This window comes from Nomascus leucogenys, chromosome 12 (genome assembly GCF_006542625.1).
Source record: "Nomascus leucogenys isolate Asia chromosome 12, Asia_NLE_v1, whole genome shotgun sequence".
NCBI lineage: Eukaryota > Metazoa > Chordata > Mammalia > Primates > Hylobatidae > Nomascus > Nomascus leucogenys.
This window is the reverse complement of record NC_044392.1, coordinates 105,372,564-105,384,168: the sequence shown is the minus strand read 5'-3', so window position 1 is coordinate 105,384,168 and position 11,605 is coordinate 105,372,564. Positions and strand designations below refer to the sequence as shown.

Here is an 11,605-nt window from a genome sequence, read left to right as displayed (position 1 = left end):
CCAAAACCCCTGCATTTTTATATGGTCCATTCAATCCTCATCTTACCTCGCTGCCGCCCCAACCCAAGGCCCCGCGCAGAGGGGAGCGATGGCACGAGCAGCAGCCACACGCTCGCCCCCACTGCTAGCATCCCTGCAGCGCAGCCCGCGCCCACACCGCCTGCGAAAGCTGGGGGTCTTGGAGCCTTGGTCTCCAGCCTTCTCCTGACTTTGGCTCCGTGCCACCTGACTTTGGCTCCGTGCCACCCGCCAGGCTCACCCCCCACCACGACTCCTCCCACCCTCCATTCCCAGTCCCTCCTCCCTGCCGGCTTCTCCTGGACATCCCTGGCCTGCTCCAGCAGCACCACCAGCTTCAACCTCACACCCTTAGTTTTCACTTCTTATCTAACAGCAGAAGCACCGAACAAAATTCCCGAATAAAATTCTTCATTGGCCTCTGGCACTAGACTACAAACATCAGGTGACTCAATATTGTGGGGCGAATTGGGCCAACTTGGCTTAAATTAGTCCAAGCTTTGCTATAATATGACCTAAATCCCTTCATTTATAAAATGTAGATAAGAAGACTTGGTATTGAATAAACACCTGGCACATCATTCTTGATATTACTACTGTATTACTATTCTAATAAAAATTATAAATGTCACTTATTCAACAAAGATTTATCCAACCTCTCTTTTGTGCCTCACTGAGTTTAAATTTCTCATTCTGGAAAAGGAGACCCCTGGAATTCAGGGAATATGGAAGGTTACACCTACAGGTCTGTGATTGGCATATTGGAAGGGCCCACGAGACTTTGCCAATTATAGAGTCTACCTCACCAGGGGTTAAGAAGACTTGATTAGAATACATTTCTATACATTTATGGCATCTGTGCTATTTCTAGCTTCCCCCTCTTTTTATCATTTCTATTATAGGTTCTAACATGCAACTTTAAAAATGGTCTCTCAAGCTCATGGCCTTCAAGCTTGGAATTAGGTTGGTAGGGCAGTATGTGTCTTTACTTGCTAGCAGTAAAAAATGTTTGAATGGGAGATCTTTCCATGGAAAGGGTTTTTATAACACTGTTACAAAGAGCACTCTAACAATGCAGGGGAATATCAAGTTTTTTCAAATGTTTTACAAGGATGTTGGGGAAGCGGATGGTCTCTCCAACTCTGTCTCCATGTTCTACGTATTGACTTGCAAAGAGACCACACTGTGTTATTTTTAGTCAAGATAAGCAATGAAAAAATGCATTGGTGCATACCTTGCCTTCCATGTTTTTGAACTTAAATTCATTTCATACTTCCTTCTTTTTGAACAAAGAATTTACCAAGATAACCAGTATGTCGCGAGTCTTCCTGCAGTGCACCTCTTTCACAACCTTGGCTCCCATTTCTCCTGGCACACAGACTTCTTTCTCGAAGCATACTTGTTGCACTTGTGATTCTTCCCTGACAAACAGTCCTGCCTCAAATTCAACCTATCTCTTGGATATCTTTGTGAAATTCTTGCTGTCTTATACCTGATTGGATTGAACTGGTTAGCGTTTGATAGTTTGTTTATTTGTTTTAGCATATCAAATTTTTTTAAGGGGACAGAGTTAAAAATTGGCCTCCCTTAGTACACCATCAAGATGAATCCACTCTTCCTCCATTTTATTGCATAAAAATGTAATGCAATACTATTATAGACCCTTGCGTGTATGAGTGCTTCCTCCATCTCTTGAGGGTAGAGACCCGGTCCAGTTCCCCTCCTTATCCTCAGCAGCTAGCCCTGGGCCTGACATCTAGGAGGCACTTGGTAAATGTCTTTTGAATAAATGAATGAACGGTGATCAGTAAATTAATGGAAAGCTTTTAACCAAGGAACACCCATGGAGGCTCAGCATGACTATGTTTACTATCTGTAGGGCTAGCGGAGGTAGAGGATAAAAAGCTGGAAATACTTGGGCAGCCTTTGGGAACTGGTGGTGCTACATAGGGAAGATCTCTTGGAAGGGAAGGAAGATAGTGAAAGATGGTTAAATGGGGAAAGAGGTTAAAGGGGAAGGGGAATAGAAAGGGTGGGTGCAAAAAGAAACATCATCTGTCAGACTGGGCTCTTTTCCTTTCCCTCTCCTCAGCTCCCACAGACTTCCTTCAGGCCCCTTTTTTTCCAAATGTAATTTATTTTATTTAACAATCTAGGAAGTTCACAGCCATCAGCAGTTCTAGTGCAATTTCAGTGTGATTGGGAATTCGGGAATCTCAGTGGAGCTGTTAGTGTAGCGAACCTTGTAAGTAAAATACATGCATACATTTGATAGCACATATGAAGGTATCTCTCTAAAATTGACCTCATTGGTTTCATTCTCAGCAAATTGACCAGGGCTGTTCAACATGGCTTTTATCATGTCTGATATTAATGCATGTTCTCAGTTTACAATAAATTCATGGCCATCAGATGATATCAATTTGACATACATGGCATCTCAGGGCCTTCACAGCCACCATAGGTTTTCTCCTCTCCATTCATTTTGTTCTTATAAAATGCTACTTTGCTTCCCCAGGAACTTTAGTAGTTTCCTGGAGCTCTGTTTCTGCCCCAGTCAGAGTCTCACTCATCAGCCCTGCAGCCACTGTAGCCTGGTCCCCGCGCACCACCCTAGCCCCTGTTCCAGGGACACTGCCCCGCTTTGGGTCCCTTTTGTAGTCCTTCTCCACTTGCTCCAATTCTGATCAGAAGAGTTGCTGTGCAGGATCAAGAATTGTAAGCAGGTGGAAAACAGCAACTTAATATAAAGTTTAGGAATTCACTAAGCCAGGAAGTTTGAAGATAGGTTGAAATACCAGGTTGTGGTATAATGTTTCACTCTTCAAGAGGTGGGCCTTCCAAGTGACTACTCGTATTTCCCCCTATGAAATGTGATGTGCTCCATGGAAACAGCCCATGAACAGCCCAGTGTTCCATTTTTCCAAGGTCTGCCAGCATTGCTGCTGGGCTGACTTGGAGGGTTGGCTGGGTTAGACTAAGGTTAAGCCAAGATCTTTTCAAAGTAATTGGCATTTGGAAGTAACTACTGTACACTGCCAAAAGAAGAGATGATGATGACAAAGAGATGTGACCTTAAAGGAATGTGACCCAGGCTTTGACTGATTCTTTTTTGTCAAAATAGCCAAAAGAATGTCTGATCAAGGGTCATGTTGAAAGGAAAATTTCAATTTGCCTCATTCTTTTTTTTTAAACCTAAGTTTTTTTAAGACGCAGGGAATAAACATTGTTTGGAATACAGGTTTTTTTCTTGTTTAATTATCAAAATATTTTTAGGATCTCTCAAATGCCCTCTGAAATCTGATAGTTAATATTTAAAGTATAATTTTGACTCACTTAAATGTTTCAGTTGGAAGCAGCTAGTTGGTTATATAGCTCATGGGCCCTCAGCATTTTGACTTCTTTTGCTGTAGAAGCAGATAGAGTAAGAAGCTAGGCATACCTTTATATCACCTATTTTCAAACCTCATCATTAACAATAAATTTATTTTATTAGAAACGTGTGTGCTTGTAGAAAAACCTTGCAATGTAACAAAACTAGCTTTCTAAAAATGAATGATTCTGTCTTTTGTAATCAGTACTTCATGCAGTTGTAGTCACTGCAAATGGGCAAGCAGATAGCTCCAAGATTCTGTAAAGCCACTATGATTTGAACTATACTCATAATAATATCGTTCTGCATTTTTCCTCATTGCAGTTATATGATTTTAAAAATTATACAAAATAAAAATGCAGGAAGAAATGAAAACTCATAGTTGCCACTATTAGTGTATTCCTAGAGTATTTTTGGTGTAAGAATGTGTGATAGTCATAATTCTAAGTTAGCCCTCCATGATCTCCACCCTCTAGTTATTCCTGTGATTATGTTGATACTTGGCAAAAAGAATTTTACAGAGGTAACCAAGTTACTGACCAGTTGACCCTAAGATAAGGAGATTATCTGGGTAAGCCTAATCTAATCACAGGAATTCTTTAAAATCAGAGAGGTATCTTTGGCTAGTTGGAGCAGCAGAAGTCAGAGATTCAAAGCATGAGAAGCATTCAAAATGCCATTGCTTGCTGGAAGATGGGAGGAGCCATAAGTTAAGAAATGTGAGTGACCTCTAGGAGTGGAGAGTGACCCCTAGCCAATAGTCAGCAAGCAAATGGAAATCTCAGTCCTGCAAACAAAAAGAACTGTATTCTGCCCAACAGCCTGACTGAACTTGGAAGCAAATCCTATACAGTACCTCCAGCTTGGCCAACATCTGGATTTCAGCCTTTGTGACCCTAAGCAGAGGACCCAGTTAAGATGTGCCAGACTCCAGACCCATGAAAAATGTAAGATAATAAATATGTATTGTTTACAGCTGCTAAGCTTATGACAGTTACACAGCAATAGAGACTAATGCAGATTTTGATACTGAAAGTTGATACTGCTGTAATTAATACCTAAAAGGTGGCAATGGTTTTGGGATTAGGCAGTAGCTGGAGGCTAGAAGAATTTTGAGGAACATGACAGAGAAAGGCTAAATTGTCTCAAACAGACTGTTAGTAGAAATATGGATATTAAAGATACAACTGGTGAGAGCTTAGAAGGAGGTGAAGAGTATTATAGAGCAAACCTAAATTTCCTTGGAGAAAGCCTAAATCATCATGAACAGACTTTAATTAGAAATGGAGGAGGGAGGGACAGCATTAGGAGATATACCTAATGCTAAATGACGAGTTAATGGGTGCAGCAAACCAACATGGCGCATGGATATATATGTAACAAACCTGCACATCGTGCACATGTACCCTAAAACTTAAAGTATAATAATAATGATAATAATAAAGAAAAAAGAAATCTGGGCTTTTAGAATACTGTTGGGGAAGACTCAGAACGAAGTGAGAATCATGTTATTGGAACTGGAGGAAGGAGAATCCTTGCTATGTGGCGATAGAAAGCTTAGAAAAATTGTGTCCTGCAGTTACGTGGAAAGCAGAATTTGTAAATGACAAACTTAGATATATAGCTGAGGAGATTTGCAAGCAAAGTGTTAAAGGTGCTGGCTTATTTCTGTCTTACTACTTATACTAAAATGTGAGGAAAAAAATAACTGGAGGGAAAAACTGGTAAACATAAAGGGATTAGGACTGGAGAATTTTGAGACTGCTCAGCCTTTCCAGATGGCAAGAAATGCTAAGAGTCAGAAATGGCTTCCAAAAGTATGGCATAGAGAAAAGAAAGACTGTGCAACTGTCCAGCTTTCACTGAAGCCTCAGGAAAACTAAAAGGTTAGAGTGTTCAGTCATAGAAAAGGCTCTTCTAGGATATTAAGGTTGTGACTCACCGATCCCATCAGTGAAACTAGAGGGCCTCTCAGAAGCTTAGGAGTGTTGTCCCTCTGTCATCTCAGTAGAAACCAAAGACAGAGCAGGGATTATCTCAAAAATGTTTGTGCTCATGGCTTTTGTCTAATGGAGTGAAACTCTGAAAAATTTAGGCAAGGACCATTCCGTGAGTTGAATAGTTTCTTCCTGTAATTCATATCTTCCTTGGACCTATGAATGTGACCTTATTTGAAAATAGGGTCTTTGCACATGTAATCATGTTAAGGTGAGATCATACTGGATTAGAGTGGGCCTTAATCTAATTAGTGGTGTCCTTATAAGAAGAGGGAAATTTGGACACATATATGCAGCATGCAGAGAGGAAAACAACATGTGAAGACAGGCAGAGATTAGAGTGATGCACCTACAAGTCAAGGATCGCTCGCAATTACTAAAAGCTAGAAGAGACAAGGAAGGACTCTCCCTAGAGCCCTCAGAGAGAGCATGGCTCTGCTGATACCTTGATTTAAGTTTTGTAGCTTCCAAAACGATGAGAGAATAAATTTTACTTGTCACAGGCCATCTAGTTTGTGTGACTTGTTACAGGAGCCCTAGGAAACTAGTAAGGATTATAATGTTTTTGAGAACATTACATCAACAGAAATGCTACTAGAGTGGACTGAAAGAACTGAGGAAGTACAAAACGAAAGAAAACTATTGGGGCTCTCCCATATGCCAATTTTATTGTCAGGAAGCAAGCTAATAAAACCACTTAGCTGAAAACATGTTCCTTTCTTGATAATGGAAGGATGACTCAGAGGGCAGAATCAAGAACACAGAAGGCTGAACCAAGAACCCAGGGTGCAGATTTGAAAACCATAGCAGGTTATTCCAAGGCCTGGAATAATAAACCTAATTAAAGAACCCCAGCTGGAGTGTGTGTGGCTGTATTTCAAAGCTGCTTTGGATTTGTGTCTCCTTTTTGCCTTCCATCGCTCTCTTTTTTATTGATTAATATATTTTATTAATAAATTTATTTTTAGAGCTTATAAATGGGTAAATTTCAAAATAGTATCAATGCAGACTATTTAACAATATTTTAATATTTCTTTTTACTCAACAGTCACCTTTATGTTTTGCTTTCCATCAACAAATGCATTGGATTAAAGCAACAGTAATCTTACCTCCAAGTTCAATGCCTGCGTTCCTTGACCACTTCATTTCCATTCAGAGTTTAGTAATCACTTAACTTCACATTTTTCTGTCACCAATGATAATCAAATGGTCTACCTAACTAGCCAAAATCATAAAACTATTATAAGCCAAGTCAATGGAATTTATAACGTTTATATGAAACAGCTATACTGACACACATGTGCATTGGGGCCTATTCGAAATATGTCAAAAATAACAAGGTTTAAAGAATGAGGTCTTCAGGCAAAGAGGGAAAAGGGTCTTCATCATAAAAAATTATTAGGAAGATTTAGATAAGAAATCAGCCTACAATTCTAACTAAATAAAGGACGAAAGGGGAGTACATAATCACAGTTTATGGCAGTTGAAGAAAAGCCAGTTGCCGTTCTATCACTAACTGGCTCACTATCTCAAGAGCTTAGAATCAGGCTCTTCAGGCATTTATGAAAACAACAAAATATTATAATGCTACTTAATCTGACAGCAAATAATAGAAGAAAAATTGGTGGCACCACACCTTCTCAACACCCTTGAAAACAGGAACTAAAATGAATAATTAAGGAACAGTATTCAAAGATGACTACAAGCTGGGCACAGTGGCTCACATCTGTAATCCCAGCACTTTGGCAGGCCAAGCTGGGTGGATTGCTTGAGTGTAGGAGTTCAAGACCAGGTTGGGCAACATGGTAAAACCCTGTGTATTGGTCTGTTCTCACACTTCTATAAAGATACTACTTGAGACTGGGTAATTTATAAACAAAGGAGGTTTAACTGACTCACAGTTCTGCATGGTTGGAGAGGCCTCAGGAAACTTACAATCAAAGCAGAAGGGGAAAGAGGCACCTTCTTCACAAGGTAGCAGGAGACAGAAGTGTGTGTAAAGGAGGAAGAGCCCCTTATAAAACCATCACAGATTGTGAGAACTCACTATCACAAGAACAGCATGGGGGAATCCGCTCCCATGATCCACTTACCTCCCACCAGGCCTCTCCCTCAACACCTGGGGATTACAATTCAAGATGAGATTTGAGTGGGGACACAAAGCCTAACCACATCACCCTGTCTCTTCAAAAAATATAAAGAATTACTGGGCTTGGGCTGGGCACAGTGGCTTACACCTGTAATCGCAGCACTTTGGGAGGCCGAGGCAGGCGGATCACTTGAGGTCAGGAGTTCGTGACCAGCCTGGCCAACATGGTGAAACCTTGTCTCTACTAAAAATACAAAAAAAATTAGCCGGGTGTGGTGGTGCATGCCTGTAATCTCAGCTACTTGGGAGGCTGAGGCAGAAGAATCACTTGAAACTGGAAGGCAGAGGTTGCAGTGAGCCAAGATCATGCCACTGCACTCCAGTCTGGGCAAAAGAGCGAAACTCCGTCTCAAAAAAAAAAAAAAAAAAGAATTACTGGGCTTGGTGGCGCGCACGCGCCTGTAGTCTCAGCTACTTAGAGAGCTGAGGTGGGAGGATCACCTAAGCCCAGGAGGTCAAGGCTGCAGTGAGCCATGATAGCACCACTGCTCTCCAGCTGGGGTGACAGTGACACCCTGTCTCAAAAATAAACAAGTAAAACTAAAACAAGGAGCACTGTATTATCTAATCTAATTTATAAAATAAGCAAAGTTCAGCAATCTTCAATGGAAAAGGTCATAGTATTTGAAAATTAAGAATGTTTTGATGCTGATTTTTATCAGAATGGTACTTCAAGCCATTAATTGGAACAAATTCCAAACTCACAGTTACTTGCATCACCTCACTTTAGAATCAAATCATGAGTCCATTTCAGCTAATAATTTATTTTGATTTTTAGCTTCATGGTCCACTTCAATGGAAAGAGATTTTGTAGCAGTGACTTTGCTTCTCAGACTTTCAGTGAGTCTCTCATTTTCTTCCTCACAGGCACTATACCCACTGTTAGCATAGCCATAGTTCCCATAGTTGCCAGGAGGTACTCCTACACGCAGACCTGCCCGCCTCATCCTGCCAGAGAAGAAAAGGAAAAGGCAGGCATGGGGGGGAGAAGTGGTGAGCGGGTAGGAAATAGGTAGGGGTGACCCAGACCACGTCTTCAGTATCAGGGCCCAGTGGAATACCAATTTCTTCCTAAAAGTGCCATGACATCAGTGAAATATAAATATTATGCCTTTTTTGAATTGCAGTGTGTATAACTATTATCCTATGTTTGCCCCAGTATTGTATGTTTGGAGTATTGGAGGATCATAACATGTCTCTTTAGTTTTACAGGTCCACAGATAGAGAGGAATTGTGCCTGGGAACTGTTATTATGGGTTACCCTAGAGCCCCATCCTCTCCTGATTTCTACATGATTTATGTGATGGGATTGGGGGCATATGAGCTATTGAGATTTAGATGAGAATTTTTGATTTTGAGTTGATACTCTAATGGGAATTTGGGGAATTTATGGACATGACGAATCAGGGGACTACAGGGTAGATTGTGGTAGACAGTGTTCTAAATAGCCCCTTAATCTCTGCCCTCTATTGTCACCCTCTTATTATGTTATGTTACATGAAAAAGTGATTTTACAGATGCTATTAAGGTGACTAATCAGTTGACCGTAAAATAAGATGTCAACCATGTGGGCCTATCCTAATTACATAATTACATAGAGCCTTTAAAACAAGAGAGTTTTCTCTGGCTTACTGGGGAAGCAGAAGTCAGAGGTTCAAAGCATGAGAGAAATTCAGTGTGTCACTGATGGCTTGAAGAAGGAGGAACCTACAAATTGATGAATTTGAGTGACCTCTAGGAGCTGAGATTGATTCCTGAGCAACAATTGCTAGCAGAGAATGGAGACTTTAGTCCTACAACCACAAGAACTGAATTCTGCCAACAACCTGAATGAGCTCAGGAGAATATTCCTCCCCAGTCTCCTGATGAGAACATGGCTCAGCTGACATCTAGATTTCATTCAACCTTTGAGATCCTGAACAGGGGGCCCAGCTAAAATATGCTGGATACCTGACCCGTGGAAACGATAGATAATAATCTGTATTATTTCCTGTTGTAAGTTTATGGTAATTTGTTAAGCAACAATAGAAAACTAGCATGTGTGTCTATGTAACACTATGTGTATAATTCTATGCATTTATATTCTTTAAATAGAAGAGATGACATTTTTACAAAACCATATAAAATCGATCTAGCCAGAGGTTTATAGAACAATCTTGTTGTAAGTCAGTAATAAAATGAAATTTATAGTAGAGATAGAATTCCAATTTTTAAAAAGCCCTTAATAAAGAGGGATAGCTCGAGGTTCAAGCTTCTTATTGCTTTATCCTTCTGGGAGAATCTGCGAGAAGGATACCTTATTAGAATATACTGTCAAAGGGTTGAAATCTCAATAAAACAATCAGTTCAACAAGTAATCATTCAGCACCTTATAAGTGCCACTGGACACTAAGTTTAGCACTGGGGGTTGGGTGATTTTTTTTGTCATCCAGGACTATGAGAAATAAGTTTATGTTGTTTATGAGCTGGTATAAGCTTATAAGAGCAAAAGATATTGTAAGCGCAAAGGATACATTCTTAGCAGTGGATGCTCAGATACCTCATCTAAGGGAGATGAGGTGAGTGTGGCTTCTTGACTTTCTCCTGTTCTTTACGGAACACTGCCCCAGCTGGTGGAGATGGCATTTTGCCTCTCCAAGTTGAGGTCCTTTCAGGTTGCAGGTTGCAGGAAGCCATGAGCAGGAGCTTACCAAGTCTCTAATACCTCAAATTATGTCACTCCCAACCTCCCGTATAATTACTTTATAAGGCTGCAAAAACTGCCTTTAGTTAAGCTCCATTTCCTTGGTCTAACTAGTGTAGATTCCAAGTACAATTTCTTACTATGCCAGTGGTGCCACCCTTACCACATTGGTCTAGGTTTTAGAATAATGACTAAGCATTTCATATGAGTGGTTATATTAGAATGATGAGGAGTGCAAAATTGTTCAAGATGTAGCAAAGCTTAACATGAAGGCTTGGCTAAGGTCCTCAAAACCTAGTTCATAGAGTAGTCCTGGGAATTAAATGATGTAAGGCATTAATTAAATGATATAAGTGCTTAATTCAATGCCTGGCATAAACGAACAACTCAATAAATGTTAGTTGCTATTGTTGTTAATTGCTATGACTTACTTGTTAGTGCCCTTATGGTAACAACTATTATTGCAAAAGAATTACGGAAAAGAAGGGCTGATATTGGGAGAAAGAAGAGAGGATCTGGAAGTCCTGAAGAGGCTGAAGAAATAATAGACTGGGAGTAACTGAATGAGAATGTTGGAAGAAAGGTTGCAGTTAGTGAATGGAGTGTTTGAATTTAATATTTAGGAGACAGAATAATTCCAAGTAATGATAGAAGTATAGCAAACTGGGATGGGCATGGAGTATGTGTGATGTGAAACGGGAGATAGGAGAGGAAGGTCATTAGCACTAAGGAAGCCAAAGGAGTCTGGAGAATCAGGTAGGGTATCCGTGTGGCTTTGGAACACTCTCAGGAAGACAGCACAACTTAGATTACAGGAGGCAATGGAAAACGCTAACGTCTTTAATAAAAGAAGGAAATACCTGAATCTTTGTTGCCAGGATTTCCAAGACTGAGAGTGTCTCTGGATCCTGTCGTTTTAGCAGAACTACTCTGTGCACTATTTATACCCTTGTTGGAGTTCTCTCTACCTTCTAACTTCAGGAAGTGACTTTATCGTGCCAGTTACCAGAAAGCTGATGGGGCAGTGTATTCAGGCCCAAGCTAGCTGTTTGGAATACATCTAATGTACCCATTCTTCCAGCCCAGGCAAACTGCCCTTAAGAGCTACTTGATCCAACATCACGAAATCTGTTCTCATTCTAATTTAGAATGCAGGAACTTGTGTGGTGACTCATATGTTTGAAAAGCTCAGATTAAGTAGTGGTGATCTCAACCGTGATTCACTGATGAGAACTGGAAAGTGATTCATCTCCTTTATGTGCTTGTCCTTGGGAGTCTCCAGGCTTAAAGGTCTTCCAGAAACACACTGCACTCAAGGAAAGACACTGGGCCCTCCTGTGGCCATATTTTAGCAATTACACAGAGGCATTCACTACATTTTTTTA

At 40.5% G+C, this 11,605-nt stretch overlaps 1 pseudogene; it reads right to left on the bottom strand.

Annotated features, from left to right (window-relative positions):
- Window positions 1–2,162: 2,162 nt before the first annotated feature.
- LOC100587700 lies at window positions 2,163–2,623 on the bottom strand (annotated as a pseudogene).
- Window positions 2,624–11,605: the final 8,982 nt, after the last annotated feature.